The sequence below is a fragment of the Balaenoptera borealis genome, assembly GCF_965194805.1.
Source record: "Balaenoptera borealis genome assembly, chromosome: 16".
Taxonomy (NCBI): domain Eukaryota; kingdom Metazoa; phylum Chordata; class Mammalia; order Artiodactyla; family Balaenopteridae; genus Balaenoptera; species Balaenoptera borealis.
The window spans coordinates 85,724,786-85,746,281 of NC_138872.1; the positions used below are offsets into that span (position 1 = coordinate 85,724,786).

The following is a 21,496-nucleotide window of genomic DNA, read 5'->3' on the forward strand; positions in this document are numbered from 1 at the left end:
GTTATACAAAGCAATAAATACTGTTTTGTAAGAAACCAGTTTGGCTTGAGTCATCTGGCCCCAAATCTTCCCCCATGACTCGGGGAATGACCCCTCTCTATCCTCTCAGTCACCATTCACTGAGTGCCACTTCATGATGGGCACGTGTCACGGCCCATGGACATCCACGGTCAGATACCGGAGATTTATTTTGTTCTCTTGTTTTCCTGATTCTTTGTGTTGCTTGTAGCTTTGCATTGGTGTCTGCGTGTTTGAAGAAACAGCCGCCTACCTCAGGTGTTATGGACTGGCTTTGACTGGAAAGACCTTTACCAGTCAGCCTGGTAAGACCTTTACCAGTCAGCCTGGTAGAGATCTGGGCCTTTGTTCCTCACTGCCCAGATGTCCCGTCTTTTTTTTGAGGCGGGGGAGCCTATAATCTCTCGTTCTGGCTGGTGTCTGACTGCCAGCTTGGCCAGTGCCCCATATGAGGCAAGGTAGAAACTGGCCCCTCAGGTCCCCTGACGGGCAACCGGAGCTTGAATGACTGTGGCCATCTCTCCTCCGTCTGCTTTGTCAGTCGTGGAATGACTCAGGCCACCAAGGCAGGCTTGACCACTATAAAGTTTTAAATAGTTTTAAAAGTTTTAATTGTGTAGTTTTACATGGCTGTCATCCTTAGCCACAGCTTAGAGCATACATGGACCAGACCACTGTTCAAAGATGGGAAGCATACTAAATGCTGAATTTTAAATACAAGTTAAATAGGAGAATAAAAAAGAAATAGGGAGACTTCAGATTTGTCTCTAGATGACACTCAGTAGCTCTATACAAGAGCCATAAATTGCTGTCTTTGTATCGAAAATGACACATTGAGATTCCTTTCTCTTTTAAAAACGTGTCACAAAGAGTGAAGCAACAGTCCCGCCTGACTTGACTCTTCCCGGGAGAGTCTTTACCCATCTCTCTCCGCTGTGCTCTTTGCGAAGAGATGCCAGCAGCAAGCACTTGAAACCACCTCTCTCATCTTTTCACTTAAAAATAAAACACGAAACTTGTTTTTAAAACCGTTAATGATTCTGAAATCCAAGATTCAAGAATTTCAAACATCTAGCCAACTTTTGTCCATTTTTAGGATGTAACAGGTAGTTGAAATTCAATGTAGATTTCAATATTCATTTTTTAAAAAAAATTATTTATTTATTTATTTATTTTTGGCTGTGTTGGGTCTTCGTTTCTGTGCGAGGGCTTTCTCTAGTTGCGGCGAGCGGGGACCACTCTTCATCGCAGTGCGCGGGCCTCTCACTGTCGCGGCCTCTCTTGTTGCGGAGCACAGGCTCCAGACGCGCAGGCTCAGTAGTTGTGGCTTACAGGCCTAGTTGCTCCGTGGCATGTGGGATCTTCCCAGACCAGGGCTCGAACCCGTGTCCCCTGCATTGGCAGGCAGATTCTCAACCACTGCGCCACCAGGGAAGCCCCAATATTCATTTTTTATTTAAAAATTTTAAGTAAACAAATCAAGCTTTTTGTATAGCTTATTGGAAAACCCCACCTATTTCCCTATATTTTATGAAATAAATGTTTATATAATAACTTGTGTTAAATATGCTTTCAAAATTATACTGACCTAGATAAAGTGTTTTAACTTCACTTTATCATTCACCATGCGTGCAGAATTACCTGACCACCTTGGTGGAGGCTGAGAACTACATTTCCCAGTCTCCGCCCTATAAGCTTCTGGTTAGAGTTGGTGGGAAGAGGAATTTATGGGAGATTTGAGGGAGGGACGAGCAGCGGCTGCCGTTCCCAGTACATCCTGGTCGGACGTCAGAATGCGCAGACGCAAGGTGCCCCTGGGGCCAGTGGTCCTCACCCTCTCCACTCTGCCCGGGGCGGGTGCGGACATCCTCTGGGCTCCACGTCACAGCACCCTCTACTCTTTTCACCTGCAGACCCTTGGCCGTGGTCCAGAGGGACAGTAGCCACCCAGGTGTGTGTCCCACCATCCTCTCCATGGAATTCCCAGCCAAGTCCGCTAAAGTTGCCGCGTGTGCTTGACTTCTTTTATTTCCCCCAAGGACCCACCTTGCCCACTGCTCCGTGTTCCGCGGAAACTGCTGAATGACTTTTCTGTTATCTCCCAGAAGCACCTTCCAAGCCTTCACTTCCCGGGTGTGTAAAGGTCCAATGTCTAGAATAAACCCCTAGTTCCAAAATTCTCATAGTGGCCCTGCTTCCCTGATTGAACCCTGACAGATACACCAAGAAAAAGTTATGAAATGGTTAAGACCCCTGCAATGGTTCTCACGATGACATAATACTGTGAAAAAGGCTGGTATTCAGAATATGTAGGGAAACCCTCAGGTAAATTCATAACTAAATGCGATTTTGTTTTTATTCCTTTGTATGATACTTCTACAAACCCCAAACCAACAACTCCCCTGCCCCCCAGATCCCACAAAGCCATATTTGGAGGAAAACATGGTCACTGTATCTGTATTTTATTCTCAAGACCTGGCACAGATGCTTCACAAATACTTTGAAGCCAGCTGATATTTTCTGCTCTTGCCTTTTGTGTTCTTCCGCCCAAGGTTTTACAAAGCCTTTCCTAGTCTGACTCTTAATGCAAAGGAGGCTTTTGGATTCCAGGTAAAATCTGGCTCTTTTTGAAATCCTATGCTGGTAGCGAGCCCTTCCATTCCCCTTGGGATTTAAATGAAAACTTTCAACTGCTGGCCAGCAGTTGGGACTTAATCTTTTCGGGTTTTTAAATTGACACATGCAGTACTTATCTGTTTTTCGTTTGTTTGTTTGTTTTTTTAATTTGAATTGTTAACAGCTTTTACACGTTAAGTGAATCTTGATTTCTGACTCCTCCAAAAGTCTTGATTTCTGACCCCTCCGAAAACAATCAGAAGATGCAGCATTACAGGGTCCTCAAACCTGCCTGCCCACAGGTGGGTGGGGCTGAGCAGCAGCTGCCCTTCTGGGCTGTGAGCCCCACTCCCCACCAACCCCTACTGTCCTGCCCTGAGCCTGCTGCCTGCATTTATTCTGGCTGCCAGGCTCCCCTGGTGGGTGGTGAGTCTGTGCCTCGGTCCTTCCCATGGACACCTTTCCAGGCACTGACCCTGGAGGTAGTGAGCTGCAAGGTGCTCTTCTTGGGCTGCAGGATCCTTCAACACACTGTCCTGCCACCAGCCCTGGGAGCTCTCCAGATACTTACTGCTGTCACAGACAAGATAGGGTGAGCAGGGGACATCACACCCAGCGTGCAGAAGCTTACATTTCAGTCAACTGACACTTTTTCTGTCTGGGAGATTTCAGCCCACTTATAAGCTTTTTATCCTTTGGGTGTTTTTCTCCAATTCTTTGTTGACTTTCACAGCCTGTCAGTCTGGATGATATTTTCTGCTTCCATGACCCTCAGTTTGTCCATTATCAGGCATAGCTGAAAAATCAAGTCTGATCTGGAATGCCAGCATTGTCTAAGGTTGCTATTTCATTTATTCTTATACTCATTTCACATTGAACTTTTCTTTCACTATTTCAAAGTCTCTTTTTAATCATTTTCAGGTTTTTACATCAGATTTTTTCCACAGGACTTTAGAAGCGGCTACTGGTCTGGTTGCAGTGGGGTGCAGTGGGGTACAGGGCCCCAGTTCTGGCCCCATTTGTCAATCTACCTGCCCCTAACATCCCATACTCTGGCCAGACTGAATGCCAGCAGACCCACGGACACTGCACCCACTTTTTCTCTTTGCTTAAAAGCTCTTTCCCCTCCCTTAGTTGCCTGATAAATCTCAGTTTGCGCTGCCTTCCCAAGGAAGGGTACCCTGATTGTAACAGGGAACAATAAATCTGACTCCATACTGGATCTCTTTCTTTTACTTTAACCTTTGTACCCTATTGCTTTAGCTTCCAGTTAAGAATGTTGCCTATAGCCTGAAATACACAGGAGAGCCCATTCTCAAGGCTCTGACCTTTAAGGGTATAACACTTTTCCATTTAGATAGAGATAAAAAGTTGCAGAACAGAGAAAGACATTTGTCCTGTTGGAGGTTTACAGGAACACGGTGACCTGACCTACGTGCACAGCTACAGGAACAAAGGGTTCTTGACACCAAGAAGTCTGCCTCGACCAGCCACATCACCTTCCCTTTTTAGTATAAAAGGAGCCTGAATTCTGACTTGGCTAAGATGGCTCTTTGGGACACTAGCCCACCATCTCCTCGGTCTGCTGGCTTTCCAGAGAAAGTCGCTCTTCCTCACCCCAGCAACTCGTATCTTGACTTACTGGCCTGTCGTGTGGTGAGTAGTACAAGCTTGGACACGGTAACATGATCTCTTAGAAGGAGCACAGCACCCTGCCCTGCCTCTAGGTTCCTACGACCCTGGCTCATACATCTGTAACAGCACCTCTGTCAGTTTTGCATCAGTTTACAAGTCTGCACCCCTCACTCGACTTCAAGCCCCTTAAACACTGGGATCTTCTTTTATAAAACTTTTTTCATCTTTGCACCCTGAGTTTCAGAGTACTATGGGAGTGTATTGGTCAGCTATTGCCACAATAACGCTGTGTAACAAATCAACCCCAAACTCACTGGTGAACAATGGCAAGCATTTAACAATAACAAGCACTTATTTCTGGCTCACATGTCTGCCAGTTGGTGGGGATTTGGCTGATCTAGGCTGGGTTTGGCTCTGCTCGGTCAGAGCTTGCCTGCTCTGTGCTTCTTATTCTGGGATTAGTGGGACACCAGAGGCATAAAGCGTGTAGCCCAACTGGATGAGCACATTTTAAGCCTTAGCATCTCGCCTGCTAACACCCCATTAGCCAAAGCATGACATACGGCCAAGGCCAGTGTACAGTGGTGGGGAAATACTCTGCCCAGTAATTCAGTCTACCCCAGGGTACGTAAATATTTGTGGAATCAGCAAAGATGGTCTATTCAAGAAATTATGAAAGATTCCTCATTAACTGTGTAGAATTTAGCAACTGCACATTTACCCCCATGGGAGAACGAACTTTGGGAGGCTGTTTCCCAAATGTGCCTCTACATCACCCCACCCATTTTTAAAAGCAGCACTGACTGTTTCAAATCCACCTGGAGGGTCCATGTCATAAATGGACAGCAGCCTTGACTGGGATGTTTGGTTCCCTTGTGAACTGAGGCAACACGGGGCCATCTGGGTGAACCCGCCTCCGGTCCCCATCTCCGTCTGCTGTACTAACATTCACTCACGCGTCAAAAGGGAGCAAAAGGCTGAAACCTTATGAAATTCTTGTCAACCGTCATGTTTTATTAAACCAGCACTGTAGGGTGAGTGTGGGCGTATATACGGGAATTATTAACAAAGCTTATGAAGGAGAAAATATTTTGTTCCATTATTGTTCCTAATGTTTGTTCTTTTGATTATTTGCTGAATTTCATTACAGAAACCCGAGGGAGATGGGCCCTTTCCAAGCTCTTGCCCATGGAAGTTAATCCTGGGGATTTTTATGCAGTGAAATTTGTTTTTAAGGTTCGTCTTTGTCAGGTTGGTGCAGAATTTTCCTTTAACATTTGAAGAGAGGCAGAGGTCGGGAATAATATGCATAAATATGTTTCCTAAACAGTTAATTCTTTCCCTTAAGATGATTTGGGAAAGTGGAGGGGAATAAATTTTCATTATGTAGCAGAAAATGTTGAATAATTTAATGGGCATTTTCGAACACCTGCCTGTGAAATAAAGGCAAGGCACAAAAAGTGAAGGGATGCTTGGAATCGTTCAGGTAGGGACATGTGCCCAGCACAGAGGGGATAGGAGAGGGACAGGAAATGACAGAAGGGCTCTGTGGGTCAGTGAGGGGCTGTGGTCTGCAAATCCCATTGACCTGGTTCTTACCACTTGAGGTTGGAGATGCTGAATTACATGCGGGCAATCGTACTGCTAATCACCGTTGATAGGAAGTCCTCACTGCCATTGTGGCTTGTGTACTTCATACTAGAGGGCAGCTCTCCAACGCTCGTGTACGGAGATGAGGTTTTGCTGAGAAATGTCTCATCATCATCTTCTACAAAAACCACATGCGTCGTTCTAGGCCACGCTCAGTTACAGTGATAGGTTTCGTACACTATATTTGCCTTCTCCCTGGTTTCTCAGCTTCGGCCCCACTGACCTTCTTTGTTGTGGGGTGTCCCGTACACGGTAGGATGTTCAGCTGCATCCCTGGTCTCTACCCACTAGATGCCAGGAGCACTGCTCACGCAGCATGACAACCGAATATGTCTCCAGACTTTGCTACGTTGTTGCTGGAGGGGATACAATCGCCCCTGGTTGAGAACCACTGCCTTCATCCAGTCCACAAACAATTATGTGGTTGTCATCCAGGGAAATGGAGATGAAAACAACAATGCAGTACTGTTTTCCTCACGAGCTTTGCAATAGCATCAAGTTGGAGAACGCAGGGTGGTGGCAAAAGAACAGGGAGACAGGTTCTCCTAGTGGAGTGTTCGGACAAGTACTGGGGAGGAGCGGGGCAATTGTTAGATTCTATTCAAACTAAAAATGCACATTTCCAGTGACCGAGACCTTTTTCAGTATCAACCCAGCAGAAATCGTGGCACTTTTACAAGAGGAAGCGTTTAAACGATGTCTGTAGCAAAATGACTTGGTAGAGTGAAAAGCGGAAAACCTCCTATGTGCCCATCAACAGGAGACGAGCTCGTTAAGCAGCAGTGACTGCGACGCGGGGCTATTTTGCAGCAGCTAAAAATAATTAGGTGCATCTGTGTGTACTACTGTGGACAGACCACTGAGACAAAGCGTTAGGAAAATAAAAAGCAAATTACCAGATGAAAGGTCCAGAATAATTTCATTGATGTTTCCCTCTCACTCCCTCTCTCTCATATAAACACAGTGTTTCCTTCAGTTGCATGTTTGTGTATGTAAACAGAAGTACATAGAAAAAGGTCTGGAAACACTCTCTGCGAGCGGCAGGGCCACTGTGCCTCCATTCTCCCCTTCCGCAGGGCTTGGCGAGGGCTCTGCTGGTAACCGGGCTGGGAGTCTGGAGGGGATAGAAGGACAGGGCGGGGGTGAGTGGAGAGGTGGCACAGGCCAGTGTTTGTTCAAAAGTAGGGCATCTACACGTGTGTTCACAGCATCGCTATTTACAACCCAAAAGGGAGATAAACCCAAGTGTCCAACAGATGAATGGATGGTATAGTTACACACCCAAAGGAATACTATTCATTCATAGCAAAAAAAAAAAATACTGATTCACAGTACAGCATGGATGAACCTTGAAAACATGTTAAGTGAGAGAAGCCAGACACGAAAGGCCACATATTATATGATTCCGTTTATATGAAAGGTCCAGAATCGGCAAATCCATAGAGACAGAAAGCAGATTAGCATTTGTCATGATCTGCAGGCGGAGGGGTCGGGGGGGAATGGGGAGTGACTGCTTAAGGGTACAGGGTCTCCTTTTGCGATGAGTAAGTTCTAGAATTAGAGGTAGTGGCTGCACAACCCGGCGGATGTACTAAATACCACTGAACTGTTCATTTTAAAGTGGGCAATTTTATGTGATATGAATTTCACCTCAATAAAAAATAAAATTTAAAAAAGTAGGGCAGCACTTATTCTGAGAACCAAGCGGAATCAACCGTGAGCACAAGTGCCCAGATCTGCTCCTCCAGAAACGACTCTTCGTCATGACACCAGGGCCAGGACAACCCCTTGACGAAGTGCATGTTTGCTGTCAAGGACGTGGGAAAATGTTCACTCCTAATTGACAAAAGTCAAATACTTGGATTTGAGACACAACGCTAAGGTAACAACTCAACTCTGCCAGACACGTGGTAGAAAAATATGAAGAAGGCACTGACTTAGCCTTCAGGGCCTCTCGGAGTTGAAACAGTCCCCAAAACAAATCATTAATATGTGGTAAATCGGTGCCAGAAGGATGCTTACCATTTTGGGAAAACACAAAGACGGGAAGGACTACCTTCCTGGGAAACGTGGAAAAGAAGCACATCCCTGAGATGGGTCTTTCAGGCCCCATCCCCCGACAGGGGAGGGGAGCTCAGAAGGAAAGAGCCTAAAGGCACCTTTAAGATGTAGATAAAGGGCTTCCCGGGTGGTCCAGTGGTTAAGACTCTGCGCTCCTGATGCAGGGGGCCTGGGTTCCATCCCTGGTCGGGAAACTATGATCTCACATGTCACACGGCACGGCCAAAAAACAACAAAAAAAGATGCAGATAAAAATGCCCGTTTCGAGAGGGTGTGAGGAACAGACTTCCTGCGTCTGCAGGCGGCCAGCATGACCGGCTAAGGGCCAGGCCCTCCATGCCCCCAGCACGCCCACCAGGTCCTCTCATCAGCTCCCGTGTGTGATCCCATGTTTGCTTTGACTCTCAAACCCCGCATCCTTCCGGCCCCCCGCCCCGCCCCATTTTAAGATAATGACTTCGCATCCTTCTCCACCTAGAAAACGGAAGCCACCAGTGTGAGACTCCGTCACCTTCCCAGGCTGTGCCCACAAGGCCCCGACGCCTGGGCTGCCTCCTCCTTCCCACCTGCTGCTCGGGGGTGTGGGGGGTGCCCAGATCAGGGCCTGACCCCCACCCTGTGCCCTTGAGCCCCTCCTTCATTCCCCCCTGTTGTTTACATCTTAGCTGTGCGAGACGTTTGCTGCAACCGATGGACCAATATTGCTGTCTCGTCATTAACCGAGCTCACAGTTTCACTCTGCATCAAACAATCCATGGGTTTTGACAAATGCATCCACCGTGCCTGCATCAGACAGAGTCCTCTCACCGCCCTGAAAATCCTCTGTGCTCACTTATTCATCCCTCCCTCCTTCCTTCTCCCAGCCCCCGGCAACCGCTGATCTTTCGACTGTCTACATAGTTTCCCTTTTTCCAGAATGTCATGCGCTTGGCCTCACAGTCTATGGCCCTTTCAGTCTGGCTGCTTTCGCTCAGTGATACGCATTGAAGGTTCCGCCACACCTGTCCACAGCGTGACAGCTCATTTCTCGTCTGTGCTGAATAACAATCCGTTGATTGGATGAACCATGTGCCTCCATGCACCTGCCGAGGGCACCTTGGCTGCTTCCAGTTCCTGGCGACTTCGGTGAAGCTGCTGCGAGCATCCAGGGGCAGGTCTTTGCATTTAACACGGGCAAGTCTCGACGCCTCGTTCCGTTCCCTACGGCTCCTTCTCCATTTCCTTCCTTGTCTCCGCCTTTCTTCCCTCACCTCCCACTCGCTTCTCAACTCAACCCACTCCTGCTTCCTTTCTCAGAGCTGTTACCCAACCAGGTCCGTTTTGCCCGCGCACATCAAGCCCAAACGCTGCGGTGCCTGGGTTTGCAGCAAAGAGACGGGTTCTTGGCAAGGCAGCCAAGCGAGGGGACAGAACAGGTCTCAGGTCCGCGCCCCGAAGGTGAGGCGCTGGGGTGTTTGTGGGACGAAGAATGAAGCAGCAGGTCAGTGGAGGCGTGGGCAGCCTGGGGACATGTGATGGGAAAAGGTGCGGTCGAGGTCGTTCTGCGCAGGCGTAACTAAGCCACGGCCCTCAGCACGACCTGAGGGTGGAGTTTTCGGCCCGCTGACGTCAAAAGGTCACGGAGCGGACACTCGCGCATGCCCAGTTGGAGGGCCTTATCCGGCTCAGCTGGAACCAGACACAGCTGACTCCAAGCTCCCGGACCACAACTCCTGCGAACACCTTATTGTTTAGGCTCCATGCTGCTGGGAGGACGTGCAAGTCTTCGGTAGACGACCTTAATTAGTGAAGGCGGGGGAAATGGATTTGAGTGATGATTACCCACAGCGTCAGTAGTTCAGCAAAGTGTGGTCTCTGGAGCAGCAGCTGTCACCTGAGAACTCATTAGAAATGCGATTCCCGGCCACCCCCGACCCGCCGAGTCGGACAGTGGAGCGGGGCCCGTCTTCCGCATTTTAATCTCCCTTCGTGATGCTGATGAACGTTCAAGTTTGAGAACTGTAGCACTAAACCACAGCCCTGGACGGTCCTGGCGTCTCTGAGCTTAAAAGCACTCAAAGACAGTGGGATACTTCCTCACACCCTCCAGAACACGTAGATCAAACAGTCTGACTACAACAAGTGTCCACGAGGAGGCGAAGAGTCTGGAACCCTCATCCACTGCTGGTGGGAACGTAACACGGTGCAGCCGCTGAGGGAAACAGTCTGGTGGCTGTAGGACTGACCACAGTTACCGTAGGACCCAGCAGCTCCACTCCTAGATGCCCATGAGAAATGAAAATGTACATCCACACGAAAACTTGCACACCCGTGTTCACAGCAGCATTATTCACAGTGGCCTAAAGGTAGAAGCAACCCAAGTGTCCACTGATGGATGAAAGGATAAACAAAATGTGGTCTATTCATACGAGGGAATATTATTCAGCCATAAAAAGGAATGAAGAACTGACACACGTGCTACAACATGGATGAACCTTGAAAACATGATGCTCACTGAAAGAAATGAGTCATAAAGGACCACACGCTGTACGACTTCATTTGCATGTAATGTCCAGAATAAGCAAACCCATAGAGATGGCAAGTAGATTAGTGGTTGCCAGGGGCTATGATGGGGGTGGGGAATAGTGGGCTGATGACTACACGTATGGGACTTCTTCTTGAGATGATAAAAACGTTCTAAAATTGACCGTGGTGATGGCTGCACATGTCTGGAAATATCCAGAGAGCCACTGATCCTGTACACTTTAAATGGATGAACTGTAGCCCAATAAAGCTGCTTTAAAAAAACACACAGGGCTTCCCTGGTGGCGCAGTGGTTAAGAATCCGCCTGCCAATGCAGAGGACACGGGTTTGAGCCCTGGTCCGGGAAGATCCCACATGCCACGGAGCAACTAAGCCTGTGTGCCACAACTACTGAGCCTGCACTCTAGAGCCCGTGAGCCACAACTACTGAAGCCCATGCGCCTAGAGCCCGGGCTCCGCAATGAGAAGCCACCACAATGAGAAGCCCGCGCACCGCAATGAAGAGTAGCCCCCGCTCGCCACAACTAGAGAAAGCCCGCGCACAGCTACGAAGACCCAGCTCAGCCAAAAATAAATAAATAGATGAATTTATATAAACACACACACACCCCATCCCATTGCTTTTACTATCAAGTTAGGAGTCTTTCCAGCAGGCTACGGAACCCTGAATGGCTACAGAGTGACCCAGGGGAGGCTGTCTCCCCACTGCGATGCTTTTCTGTGCTCATACTTTTTCTCAGATGCAGCTCACGTGGGTCTCTGCTCGGGTCTGCCCCTCCCCCGACCAGCCCCGCTCTCTCAGGGTGCCCTGCCTTTTCCTTCATCACGCTTATCACAGTTTGTGAAGCATCTTTGCTTTTGTTTCATCAGCATCTGGTTCTCTCACGAGACCCTAAGCTCCACTACGCCCCGAACCAGATCTCTTCTGTCTGCAGCACCGAGCACGGTGCCTGGCGTGGAGAAGTAAATATTAATCACGTTAACTAATATTAATGGAAATGCTAATTAGCTTCCATACACCTGTGGGGAATGCATCAATATTCTTCAAATGCATGCAAAAATCATTATAATTGCTTTTCTTCTTAGCTGAGCATAAATTTCGTATAATTGCCCATCTTTTTTGAGTTGGAAGTAAACTTGGAGAGGTCGCTGCCATTGATTGCATAGGTTAAAAAGCCCATAATCCCAGCTGACCTTTCGTCTATAAACCCCTGCTGTTGGGGGGAGGGGGAGGATTAAGTCAGAAGCTTCGTAGAAACCCAGACAGAACTTGGGAATATCCACCTTCATTATCCTGTCTGAAAGGCAGGCCTCTGTCGGTATCTTGACATAAATTTATCCAAGTTGTCCGCTCATGTCAGTCTTGGGTTTCAAGATATTTATTATTTCTTTAGGGGTTTGTTACAAGAAGGTCAAAGAAAAGCATGACAGTGGGAGACTGATGTGAGGAGAACAAGATTTTCCAAGGATGAAGTCAGGTGATGCTTATCAATGATGTTCTGTGACGGGGTCCACGCCTGTTTGTTCGGGCTCAGACTGGGTGGCTGAGCCAACAGAAATTCATTTCCTTACAGTTCGGGAGCCTGGAAGTCCAGGGTCAAGGTGTCAGCAGGGTTGGTTCCTTCTGAGGCCTCTGTCCTTGGCTTGCAGATGGCCGTCTTTTCCTTGTGTCCTCACATGGTCACCCCTCTTTGTGTCTGTGTCCTAATCTCTTCTTATAACCAGTCATAATGGGTTAGGGCCCATCCTAGTGACCTAATTGTACAATCATTGCCTCTCTAGAGACCCTGTCTCCAAATACAGTCATATTCTAAGGAACTGGGGGTTAGGACGCCAACATATTAATTTTGAGGTGGGAGTGGAACACAATTCAGCCCATCACACCATCCATGTGAATAAAGGACAAGTTCAGGAGGACTCAGCATTTGTAACTCTTTCCAGAGTAGTAATGCCAACATTAGATATTCCATGAATGATATTTTGATCAAAAGTACAGAAAAACCACCATTACTCACAAGGCACACGCTCTCTTATCAGTATCACGTTTACTTATTGTCTAAACAAATTTGAGACTAGCTCTCACAGTTTTGATAAATCTGACCACACAGTCCTGGTACAACATAGATGCTTAGTGATGACAGCCATTCCAACAGGTGTGAGGTGATACCTCATCGCATTTCCCTGATGATTAGTGATGCTGAGCATCTTCTAATATGCCTGATGGCCATCGGGATGTCCTCTTTGAAAAAACGTCTATTTCATTCTCCTACCCATTTTTTTTTTAATTTAAAATTTAAAAAATTTATTTATTTATTTATTTATTTTTGGCTGCACACAGGCTTTCTCTAGTTGTGGCGAGCGGGGGTTACTCTTTGCTGAGGTGCGCGGCCTTCTCATTGCAGTGGCTTCGCTTGTTGCGGAGCACGGGCTCCAGGTGTGCGGGCTTCAGTAGTTGTGGCACGTGGGTTCAGTAGTTGTGGCTCACAGGCTCTAGAGCACAGGCTCAGTAGTTGTGGCTCATGGGCTCAGTAGTTGTGGCGCACGGGCTTAGTTGTTCTGCGGCATGTGGGATCTTCCCGGACCAGGGCTTGAACCCGTGTCCCCTGCACTGGCAGGCGGATTCTTAACCACTGTGCCACCAGGGAAGCCCCTTCTGCCCATTTTTAATCAGACTTTGTTTTTTGTTATTGTTCTGTAAGTTCTTTATCTATTTTGGATATAGTTATCTATTAACTCCTTATCTGATATATGGTTTGCAAAAATTTCCCATTCTGTAAGCTCTCTTTTCATTTTGTTAATTGTTTCTTCTGCTGGGCAGAAGTTTTTGCATTGGATGTAGTCCCATGTGTTGATTTTTGCTTTTGCTGCTTGTGCTTTTGGAATCATGTTAAAGAAAATCATTCCCAAGACCAATATTGATGAGCTCTTGCCTACATTTTCTTCTAGGAGCTTTATGGTATCAAGTCTTACATTTCAGTCTTTGGTCCTTTAATGAATTAATCAAAGATGTTTTTCATCAGCAGTTGTTTCATGCTATTATAAACAAAGACTGCTTCTCATCTTATGGTAGGGCTTGATGCAGTCCTGTTCTTTTTGATCAGGCATCCTCATGTACTTTTGGAGACAATTCCTCCCCCCCTTACTTTTCAGCCCACTGAGTGGTGAGAGTTTTCAAGCCCTGAAGATTGACTAAGACAGATTTTTGGGCAAACAGGGCCATTGGACTTGCCTTTGATTTTTTCTCACCAGGATCCTAAGAGCTGCCTTCATAAATAGCGCTTCATCTGGCTAGTGGCTGGGGCTAAACTATCTTACTTGACATGTTGTTATTTTTTTAATAATAATTGTTCTTTTTTTAAAAAATTAATTAATTTTATTTTTGGCTGCATTGGGTCTTTGTTGCTGCACGCGGGCTTTCTCTAGTTGTGGCGAGCGGGGGCTACTCTTCGTTGCGGTGCGTGGGCTTCTCACTGCGGTGGCTTCTCTTGTCATGGAGCATGGGCTCTAGGTGCGCAGGCTTCAGTAGTTGTGGCTTGCAGGCTCAGTAGTTGTGGCTCGCGGGCTCTAGAGCGCAGGCTCAGTAGTTGTGGCGCATGGGCTTAGTTGCTCCGCGGCATGTGGGATCTTCCCGGACCAGGGCTCGAACCCATGTCCCATTCGTAACCACTGCGCCACCAGGGAAGTCCTGTTGTTAGTTTTTGATTTAACAAACAAACAAACAAAAATTTTGCCTGTAGGATTTTCCTTAGCAGAAGAACTAGAAAAAAACCCCATTTGGTCCACTCAGTTTATGGAGCCATTTGTGTTTGCCAAGCATGGTGCAAGGTGCTGGCTTGGCTGGAACTTATCTTTGATTCCAGATCAAGTCTCTCCCTTCAATGATGAAAAATTTCTAGATGTTTCTCAAAGTGTGGCCCAAAGATTTCTTTCAGTCAATTGAGACACTTGTTAAAAATTCAGATGAGAATTATCTTATGAACATATCTATGAAACTCAATTTCCCCCATACTCCAAAAAAAAAAAAAGTAAAAAATGCACACTTCAATTTCAGCCAATGAAGATAAACTCTAGCATATAGGTAAATGCTGCCAAAAGCAACTGAGCTCCTCCTAGAGCTGGCAGAAGGAAATGCAGACGCTGAGGAGAGATCCAAATGGTGACAGCGCAGGTGCTGCCAATCTCAGGAAATACCAGCAAAAATGCAGTTCTGTAAGGTAAGAGAACGAATGAGCAAAAGCTTTTCACCTGCTGCTGCAATGTGGACAGAGAAATGGAGGGTGACAAACGCTCCCACTGGAACCATTCCAATTTAGAGAAGTCTACACAAAGGATCATGAAGACAAGCCATGTGAAAGGAAGAAATCCGTTCTTGCTGCAGTTGACAAAAAGCAAGACTTTGCATCATGAAACCCTGCAAGGCTAGACTGCTACCTGAACTTCCCTTCCCACCTACAGGATTGTCTTGACAGTGGTTGGTACAAAGCCCTAACTCATTTGGTAATGAGTAATAAAAATATATATAAGCAGCACAACATCTACATAAATGTACTAAGAGGAAAAAGTGAGAAAAACAGCAGCAAAACTTTTTACAAAGAGTACTCAGATATTTTGCAATGTGTGTTAGTTTCCTATTGCTGCTGTAACAAATTACCACAAAATAAGTGGCTTATTTTGAAGGCCAGAAGTCACAAAATGGGCTAAAATTGAGATGCCAGTATGGCTGTGTTCCTTTCTGGAAGGTTGAGGGGAGAACTGTTTTCTTGTCTTTTCCAGCTTCTTGAGGCTGCCTGCTTTCCTTAGTTCATGGCCTCTTTCTCCACATTTAAAGCCAGCAATGGCCAGTTGAGTTTTTTATCATGTTGCATCACCCTGACCTCCTCTTCTACCTCCTGCTTCCACATTTAAGGACCCCTGTGAGTACATTAAGCCCAACCAGATAATCTAGGGTAATCTCCCCATTTTAAGGTCATCTGATTAGCAACATTAATCCATTTGCAACATTCATTCCCCTTTATTATATAACATAACGTATGCACAGTTTCCACTAATTAGGACGTGACTATCTTTGGTGGGGGCTGGGGTCATTATCCTGCGGACCACACCAGAGTATACAGATGAAAACTGCAAACAAACATTTCACCAGGCATTTTTTTTCAAAAAATTCATGAAACAACTGCAACTAAGGAAGACGATAAGTAAAATATTCAAAATCTCAAGTGAGAGAGAAAGAGGGATAAAGCAAAAGCTGACAGCACTTGGGAAAGAAGTAGAAGAAAAGAGTAAAACCATCTTGGAAATGTAGATGGAGTTGGAAGGAGAAAGGAGAGACTGCCAAAATAAATACTTCCCAAAATAAAGATAATAAAAAGTAATAAAGTTGTAGTCTACAGCTGACATACAGAAGCAGAAAGAAAAAAAAAAAAAAAGGAAAAACCAAAAAGAGACCATTTTAAAATAGAGTATGGAGGGAATGACGCACAAGCTATGTAAGGTGACCCCTACATCCAGGTAACTGGAGTCCCTGAGGAAGAAACCCAGAAAGGAATAGAAGAACTATTAGAAGATACAATTCAAGAAAACTTCTTTGAAATAAAAGGAGACTTGAATGTATGTAATGAAAGAACACACTACATGACTCAAAGCAGTCAACACTGAAACATTTCTAGTTTGTTACTAAACTTCAAAGATAAAGAAACAATTCCTTTGGGCAGCCATGCAAGTAAAGGAAGACTCTTAGAAGGAAAAAGTCCAAGTAGGTCTCAGATGTCTTCACAGTAACACTCAAAGCAAAAGAGAGAGAGGGAGAGGGAGAGGGTGGGGGAGGGGAGGGGAGAGGGGGAGGGGAGGGGAGAGGGGGAGGGGAGGGGAGGGGAGAGGGGGAGGGGAGGGGAGGGGGAGGGGAGGGGGAGGGGAGGGGAGAGGGGGAGGGGAGGGGAGAGGGGGAGGGGAGGGGAGAGGGGGAGGGGAGGGGAGAGGGGGAGGGGGAGGGGGAGGAATCCTTACAATATTCTCATGGCAAGAGGGTGTGAGCCATGATTTTACATCCAGCCAAACTATCCTTGAAGTGTAAAGACTAGCCACAAAAATGCTTTTCGCTAAGAAAATATCATTCTATGAGTCCTTCTTGGGGCAATTACTAGCAGATCTACTTTAGCCAAGCAGCTTGTGACCAGAAAAAGAAGGAAATGTTTCAAATTCTTTTCAGGAAAAGAGCATAAGCTTGATATTAATACCCAACAGACTGCAATAGTAGCAGACATGATACAACCATCACTAGTTACCACGAATGATAATAGTAACGACAATAATAAACTATCAGCTACTCTCACTCATGAATGTAGATGCAAAATTTCTAAATAAAACATCATACTAGTGAATGAATCTAGTAACATTTTCAAATACATCATGACCAAGTACTTTATTATGGAATATAAAAACAATCCAATTTGAAGAAATCTAACAAAATAATTTAAAGAGAAAGGAAAAGATCAACTTCATTTTATGCTAAAAGGGTATTTAAAAATTTTCAACATCCATTCTAATTTTATAAAAGGCATCCAAAGAAATAGGGATAGCTGGATACTACCTTATCCACCGCAAACACCTAATAAAACATATTTACCCCAGCTCAAAATCCAGGGTCAGGGACTTCCCTGGTGGCGCAGTCATTAAGAATCCGCCTGCCAATGCAGGGGACACAGGTTCGAGCCCTGGTCTGGGAAGATCCCACATGCCGCGGAGCAACTAAGCCCGTGCGCCACAACTACTGAAGCCCGCGTGCCTAGAGCCCACGAGCCACAACTACTGAAGCCCGCATGCCTAGAGCCCGTGCTCTGCAACAAGAGAAGCCACTGCAATGAGAAGCCCGTGCACCAAAACGAAGAGTAGCCTCTGCTCGCCGCAACTAGAGAAAGCCCACACGCAACGAAGACCCAACGCACCCAAAAATTAAAAAAAAAAAAAAAATCCAGGATCATTCTTTCTTTTTTTTAATAGCAAGATTTTTAAATTTTATTTATTTTTTATTTTTATTTTTTCCCTTGTCTATAAATAATGTTTTATTGAAACACAGTTATACTCCTTTATTTACAGTTTGCTGCGGCTGCTTTTTGGCTACAATGACTGAGCTGAGTAGATACCATAGAGATCGTATGGCAAATCTAAAATATTTACTCTCTGGCTTGTTATACAAGTTTGCCAACCCCTGCTCTAGAAAAGCAGAATTTTTTTTTTTTGAAACATGTATGCTGGGAGTTATACTTTTTTTTTTTTTTAAACATCTTTATTGGAGTATAATTGCTTTACAGTGGTGTGTTAGTTTCTGCTGTATAACAAAGTGAATCAGTTATACATATACATATGTTCCCATATCTCTTTCCTCTTGCATCTCCCTTCCTGCCACCCTCCCTATCCCACCCCTCTAGGTGGTCACAAAGCACCGAGCTGATCTCCCTGTGCTATGCGGCTGCTTCCCACTAGCTATCTATTTTACATTTGGTAGTGTATATATGTCCATGCCACTCTCTCGCTTCGTCCCAGCTTACCCTTCCCCCTCCCCGTGTCCTCAAGTCCATTCTCTACATCTGTGTCTTTATTCCTGTCCTGCCCCTAGGTTCTTCAGAACCACTTTTATTTTTTTAGATTCCGTATATATGTCTTAGCATACGGTATTTGTCTTTCTCTGATTTACTTCACTCTGTATGACAGACTCTAGGTCCATCCACTTCACTACAAATAACTCAATTTTGTTTCTTTCTATGGCTGAGTGTTATTCCATTGTATATATGTGCCACATCTTCTTTATCCATTCATCTGTCGATGGACGCCTAGGTTGCTTCCACGTCCTGGCTATTGTAAATAGTGCTGCAATGAACATTGTCTCTTTCTGAATTATGGTTTTCTCAGGATATATGCCCAGTAGTGGGACTGCTGGGTCGTATGGTAGTTCTATTTTTAGTTTTTCCAGGGTCATTCTTAACAGCAATCCCCCAGAAGCATTTTCACTAAAGTCAGTAACATATTACTGATGGCTGCTTCCACTGTTACTGTGATTTCACAATGCACTGGAGATTCTAGCCCATGCAAGTAGAGGGGGAGACAGCACCTAGAGTCTCGCCAAAGAGATCAAATGTGGGTCTGATCAAGCCTCTGGATCCAGCTGCCACTTTGCGGGAGATACAGAGACCGGAGCGTCCTGCTGAAGGGCACTGCAGGGACGCAATCGGCCAAAAACACCCTGGAGCTTCCCGCAGTGAAACTGCAAGAAAAAGGGAGGGAAGGGAAATCCCGAGGTTAAATGAGACTTAAACATAATTTTTAAAGTGGACAAGACTGAGTTGTAGGGTCCTGGGGATGCACTCTGGATGAATCAGTCTTTTCCAGAAATGCAAGGAAGCCCTAGGGACACGCCCACGAAACCCCTGCCCACGAGCCCAGGAGACAGACGTGTATGGGGTACTCCCTGCCGCGTTGCCGGTAAGTGCCTCAAACTGCGAATGAGCTAAATGCCCATCAATGGGAGAACCGATAAACGGACTGCAGCTTCTTCACCCAGTGGAACATTACGTAGCAATTCAACAGAGGAACTAGAGCCACACATGTCAATATGGATAAATCTCAGAAACAGTACAGAATGAAAAAACGTGCAGAAAGGTTTGTACAGAAGGCTACCTTCAATAGATGGGGTTGTAAAAATGGAAAAGGATACCCTATAAAAGTCATGCAAATATCCCTGTGTACTAATAGCAAAAAAACATAAAAACAGGCCCCCGAATGACGCATACCAATTTCTGAGAGTGTCCGCCTATGGGGAGGGGAAGGGAGAAGGGTCAGGGGGAAGATGTGGGGGGCTTTGGTTACAGGCATACGATGTTCTCTCTTTAAAAATGAAAAGACCTGAAATATACACAGCAAAAAGGATTTGACAGAGATCAAAAAAAAAAAAAAAAAAAAGAAGGAATGCAAGGAAGTGATGGCCATACGAACCAGGAGGGTGGTCGCTTTGTGGGGAGAGAGAGGACCTGCAGCCCATGTAGATGGGGGGTTTCTAAGGAGGCTCCTCCTGACCTGGGTGTTCCACACAAGGGCCTTGGCCTTAAAGTCACTCACGAAGCTGTGCAGCTCTTTTGTGTGTTCTTCTGCGCCCATGTTTTTTTTTTTTTAGAAATTCACGTTCTTTTTTATTTATTTATTTATTTATTTATGACTGTGTTGAGTCTTCGTTTCTGTGCGAGGGCTTTCTCTAGTTGCGGCAAGTGGGGACCACTCCTCATCGCGGTGCGCGGGCCTCTCACCATCGCGGCCTCTCTTGTTGCGGAGCACAGGCTCACAGGCTCCAGACGCGCAGGCTCAGTAATTGTGGCTCACGGGCCCAGTTGCTCCGTGGCATGTGGGATCTTCCCAGACCAGGGCTCGAACCCGTGTCCCCTGCATTGGCAGGCAGATTCTCAACCACTGCGCCACCAGGGAAGCCCTGCGCCCATGTTTTATATTACAATAAAAATGTTGAAATCTGCATGGCATAAAACACCATGCAAGTCAAACGTCAAAGTCAGACTGTGACACCATGTTGGCAACTTGTATCAGAAGCAAAGGGCTGACTGATTGTATAAAGAGTTCTTCCAGATTAGTAAGAAACAGAGCAGCTGTTTATTAGAAAAACTGACAAACTATACGAAGAAAGAGTTAAAACATCATTTACATGACACTCAGCCTCACTCGCCGTGGGATGGGCGATGCTGCTTGTCGGCCTTTGTGGGTCCCCTCCTTTCTGGCCCTGGTGCCTTTGAGGTCACGGGACAGGCTCTGGCAGAAGTGAAACATGTCACTTGCAGGTGGCAGCATTTAAATGCCTGTAGGAGGGGCTCCAGGGCCCTCTTCCCCACCCATGTGAACGTGGCAGCACACTTACTACGGAGGCACAAGAATGAGCCATCACACGGAGGGCAGCTGCCTGGACGGTCACCGAGGTCCCCCAGGCACTTTGGGGCAACCAAGACACCAGCCCTTTCCATCTTCAGCCACCGAAGTTTTGGGGCTGTTTGTTGACGCAGCCTAACCTGGCCTATCCTCGGAAGTGTGTGCAGGGGCTACAGACGTTCTTGCCTTTGACAATGGTTATCTTGGCCCACACTCGGGAGAAAAATGCTGCTGTTCTACAAACTGGGGAGGCTTCTCAATGTAGCTGATAAGAGGGAAAAAATGACAACCAGGTAAGCAACGCTGAAGATCTTCATATTTCAAATACACCACAGACAATTCGTTTTGATGACCACACGATTTCCATTTATTTTGTGATCCCCACAAATGCACTCTATTACGAAAGAAATAGGTGACACTGTTTCCCCCCACTTATTTATTCAACAAATATTTATTGAGTCTGGCACACTTCTGGGTGATAGATGGGAGAATAAAGAAAGTAAAAATTCCTGCTGGTCTTGAGTTTACATTCTAGCAGGGGAGACACAGACAATAAACAAACACAGCACATAAATAAAGGGCAGAGCATGACGGAAGGTGTTAAGGGCTATGGGGAAAATAGGGCAGGATAAAAATGACGGGGAACGCTGGCGGCAGGGCTGATATTTGGAATGAGTGGTCAAGAGAGAATTTATTGAGAGAGGTGACATTTGAGCAAAGATTTGAAGGGGGAGAGATGCCGAGCCATCCAGCTGTCAAGGAAGTGTGTTCTAGGGAGATGAAGTGGTCTGTGCAAAGGCCCTGGGGTGTTAGAGGGACAGCGAAGAGGCTGGAATGGGATGAATGAGAGCACATGGGAGAAAAAGGGCAGAGAGAGAGAGACAGACCAGCGGGCGGACCTGGTAATCCAGCATGTGGAGGTGGAGATTCTGTCTCTCAGATTCTGGGTTCATACTTTCCAAGTGGGAGCTACAAGATTTCCTGATGGTTTGGCTGTGAAATCTTAGAGAAAGAGTCAAGAGCGTCTCCAAGGTTTCATCCTGAGCAGCTGCAAAGAGGAGGCAACATGAACGC

General features: G+C 46.2%; 1 protein-coding gene across 3 annotated transcripts in view; it reads right to left on the bottom strand.

The window, feature by feature from the left end:
* Nucleotides 1-21,496, bottom strand: part of LOC309614466 (uncharacterized protein) — a 180,846-nt gene that overhangs the window by 124,167 nt on the left and 35,183 nt on the right. The gene's annotated exons all lie outside the window — the stretch shown is intronic.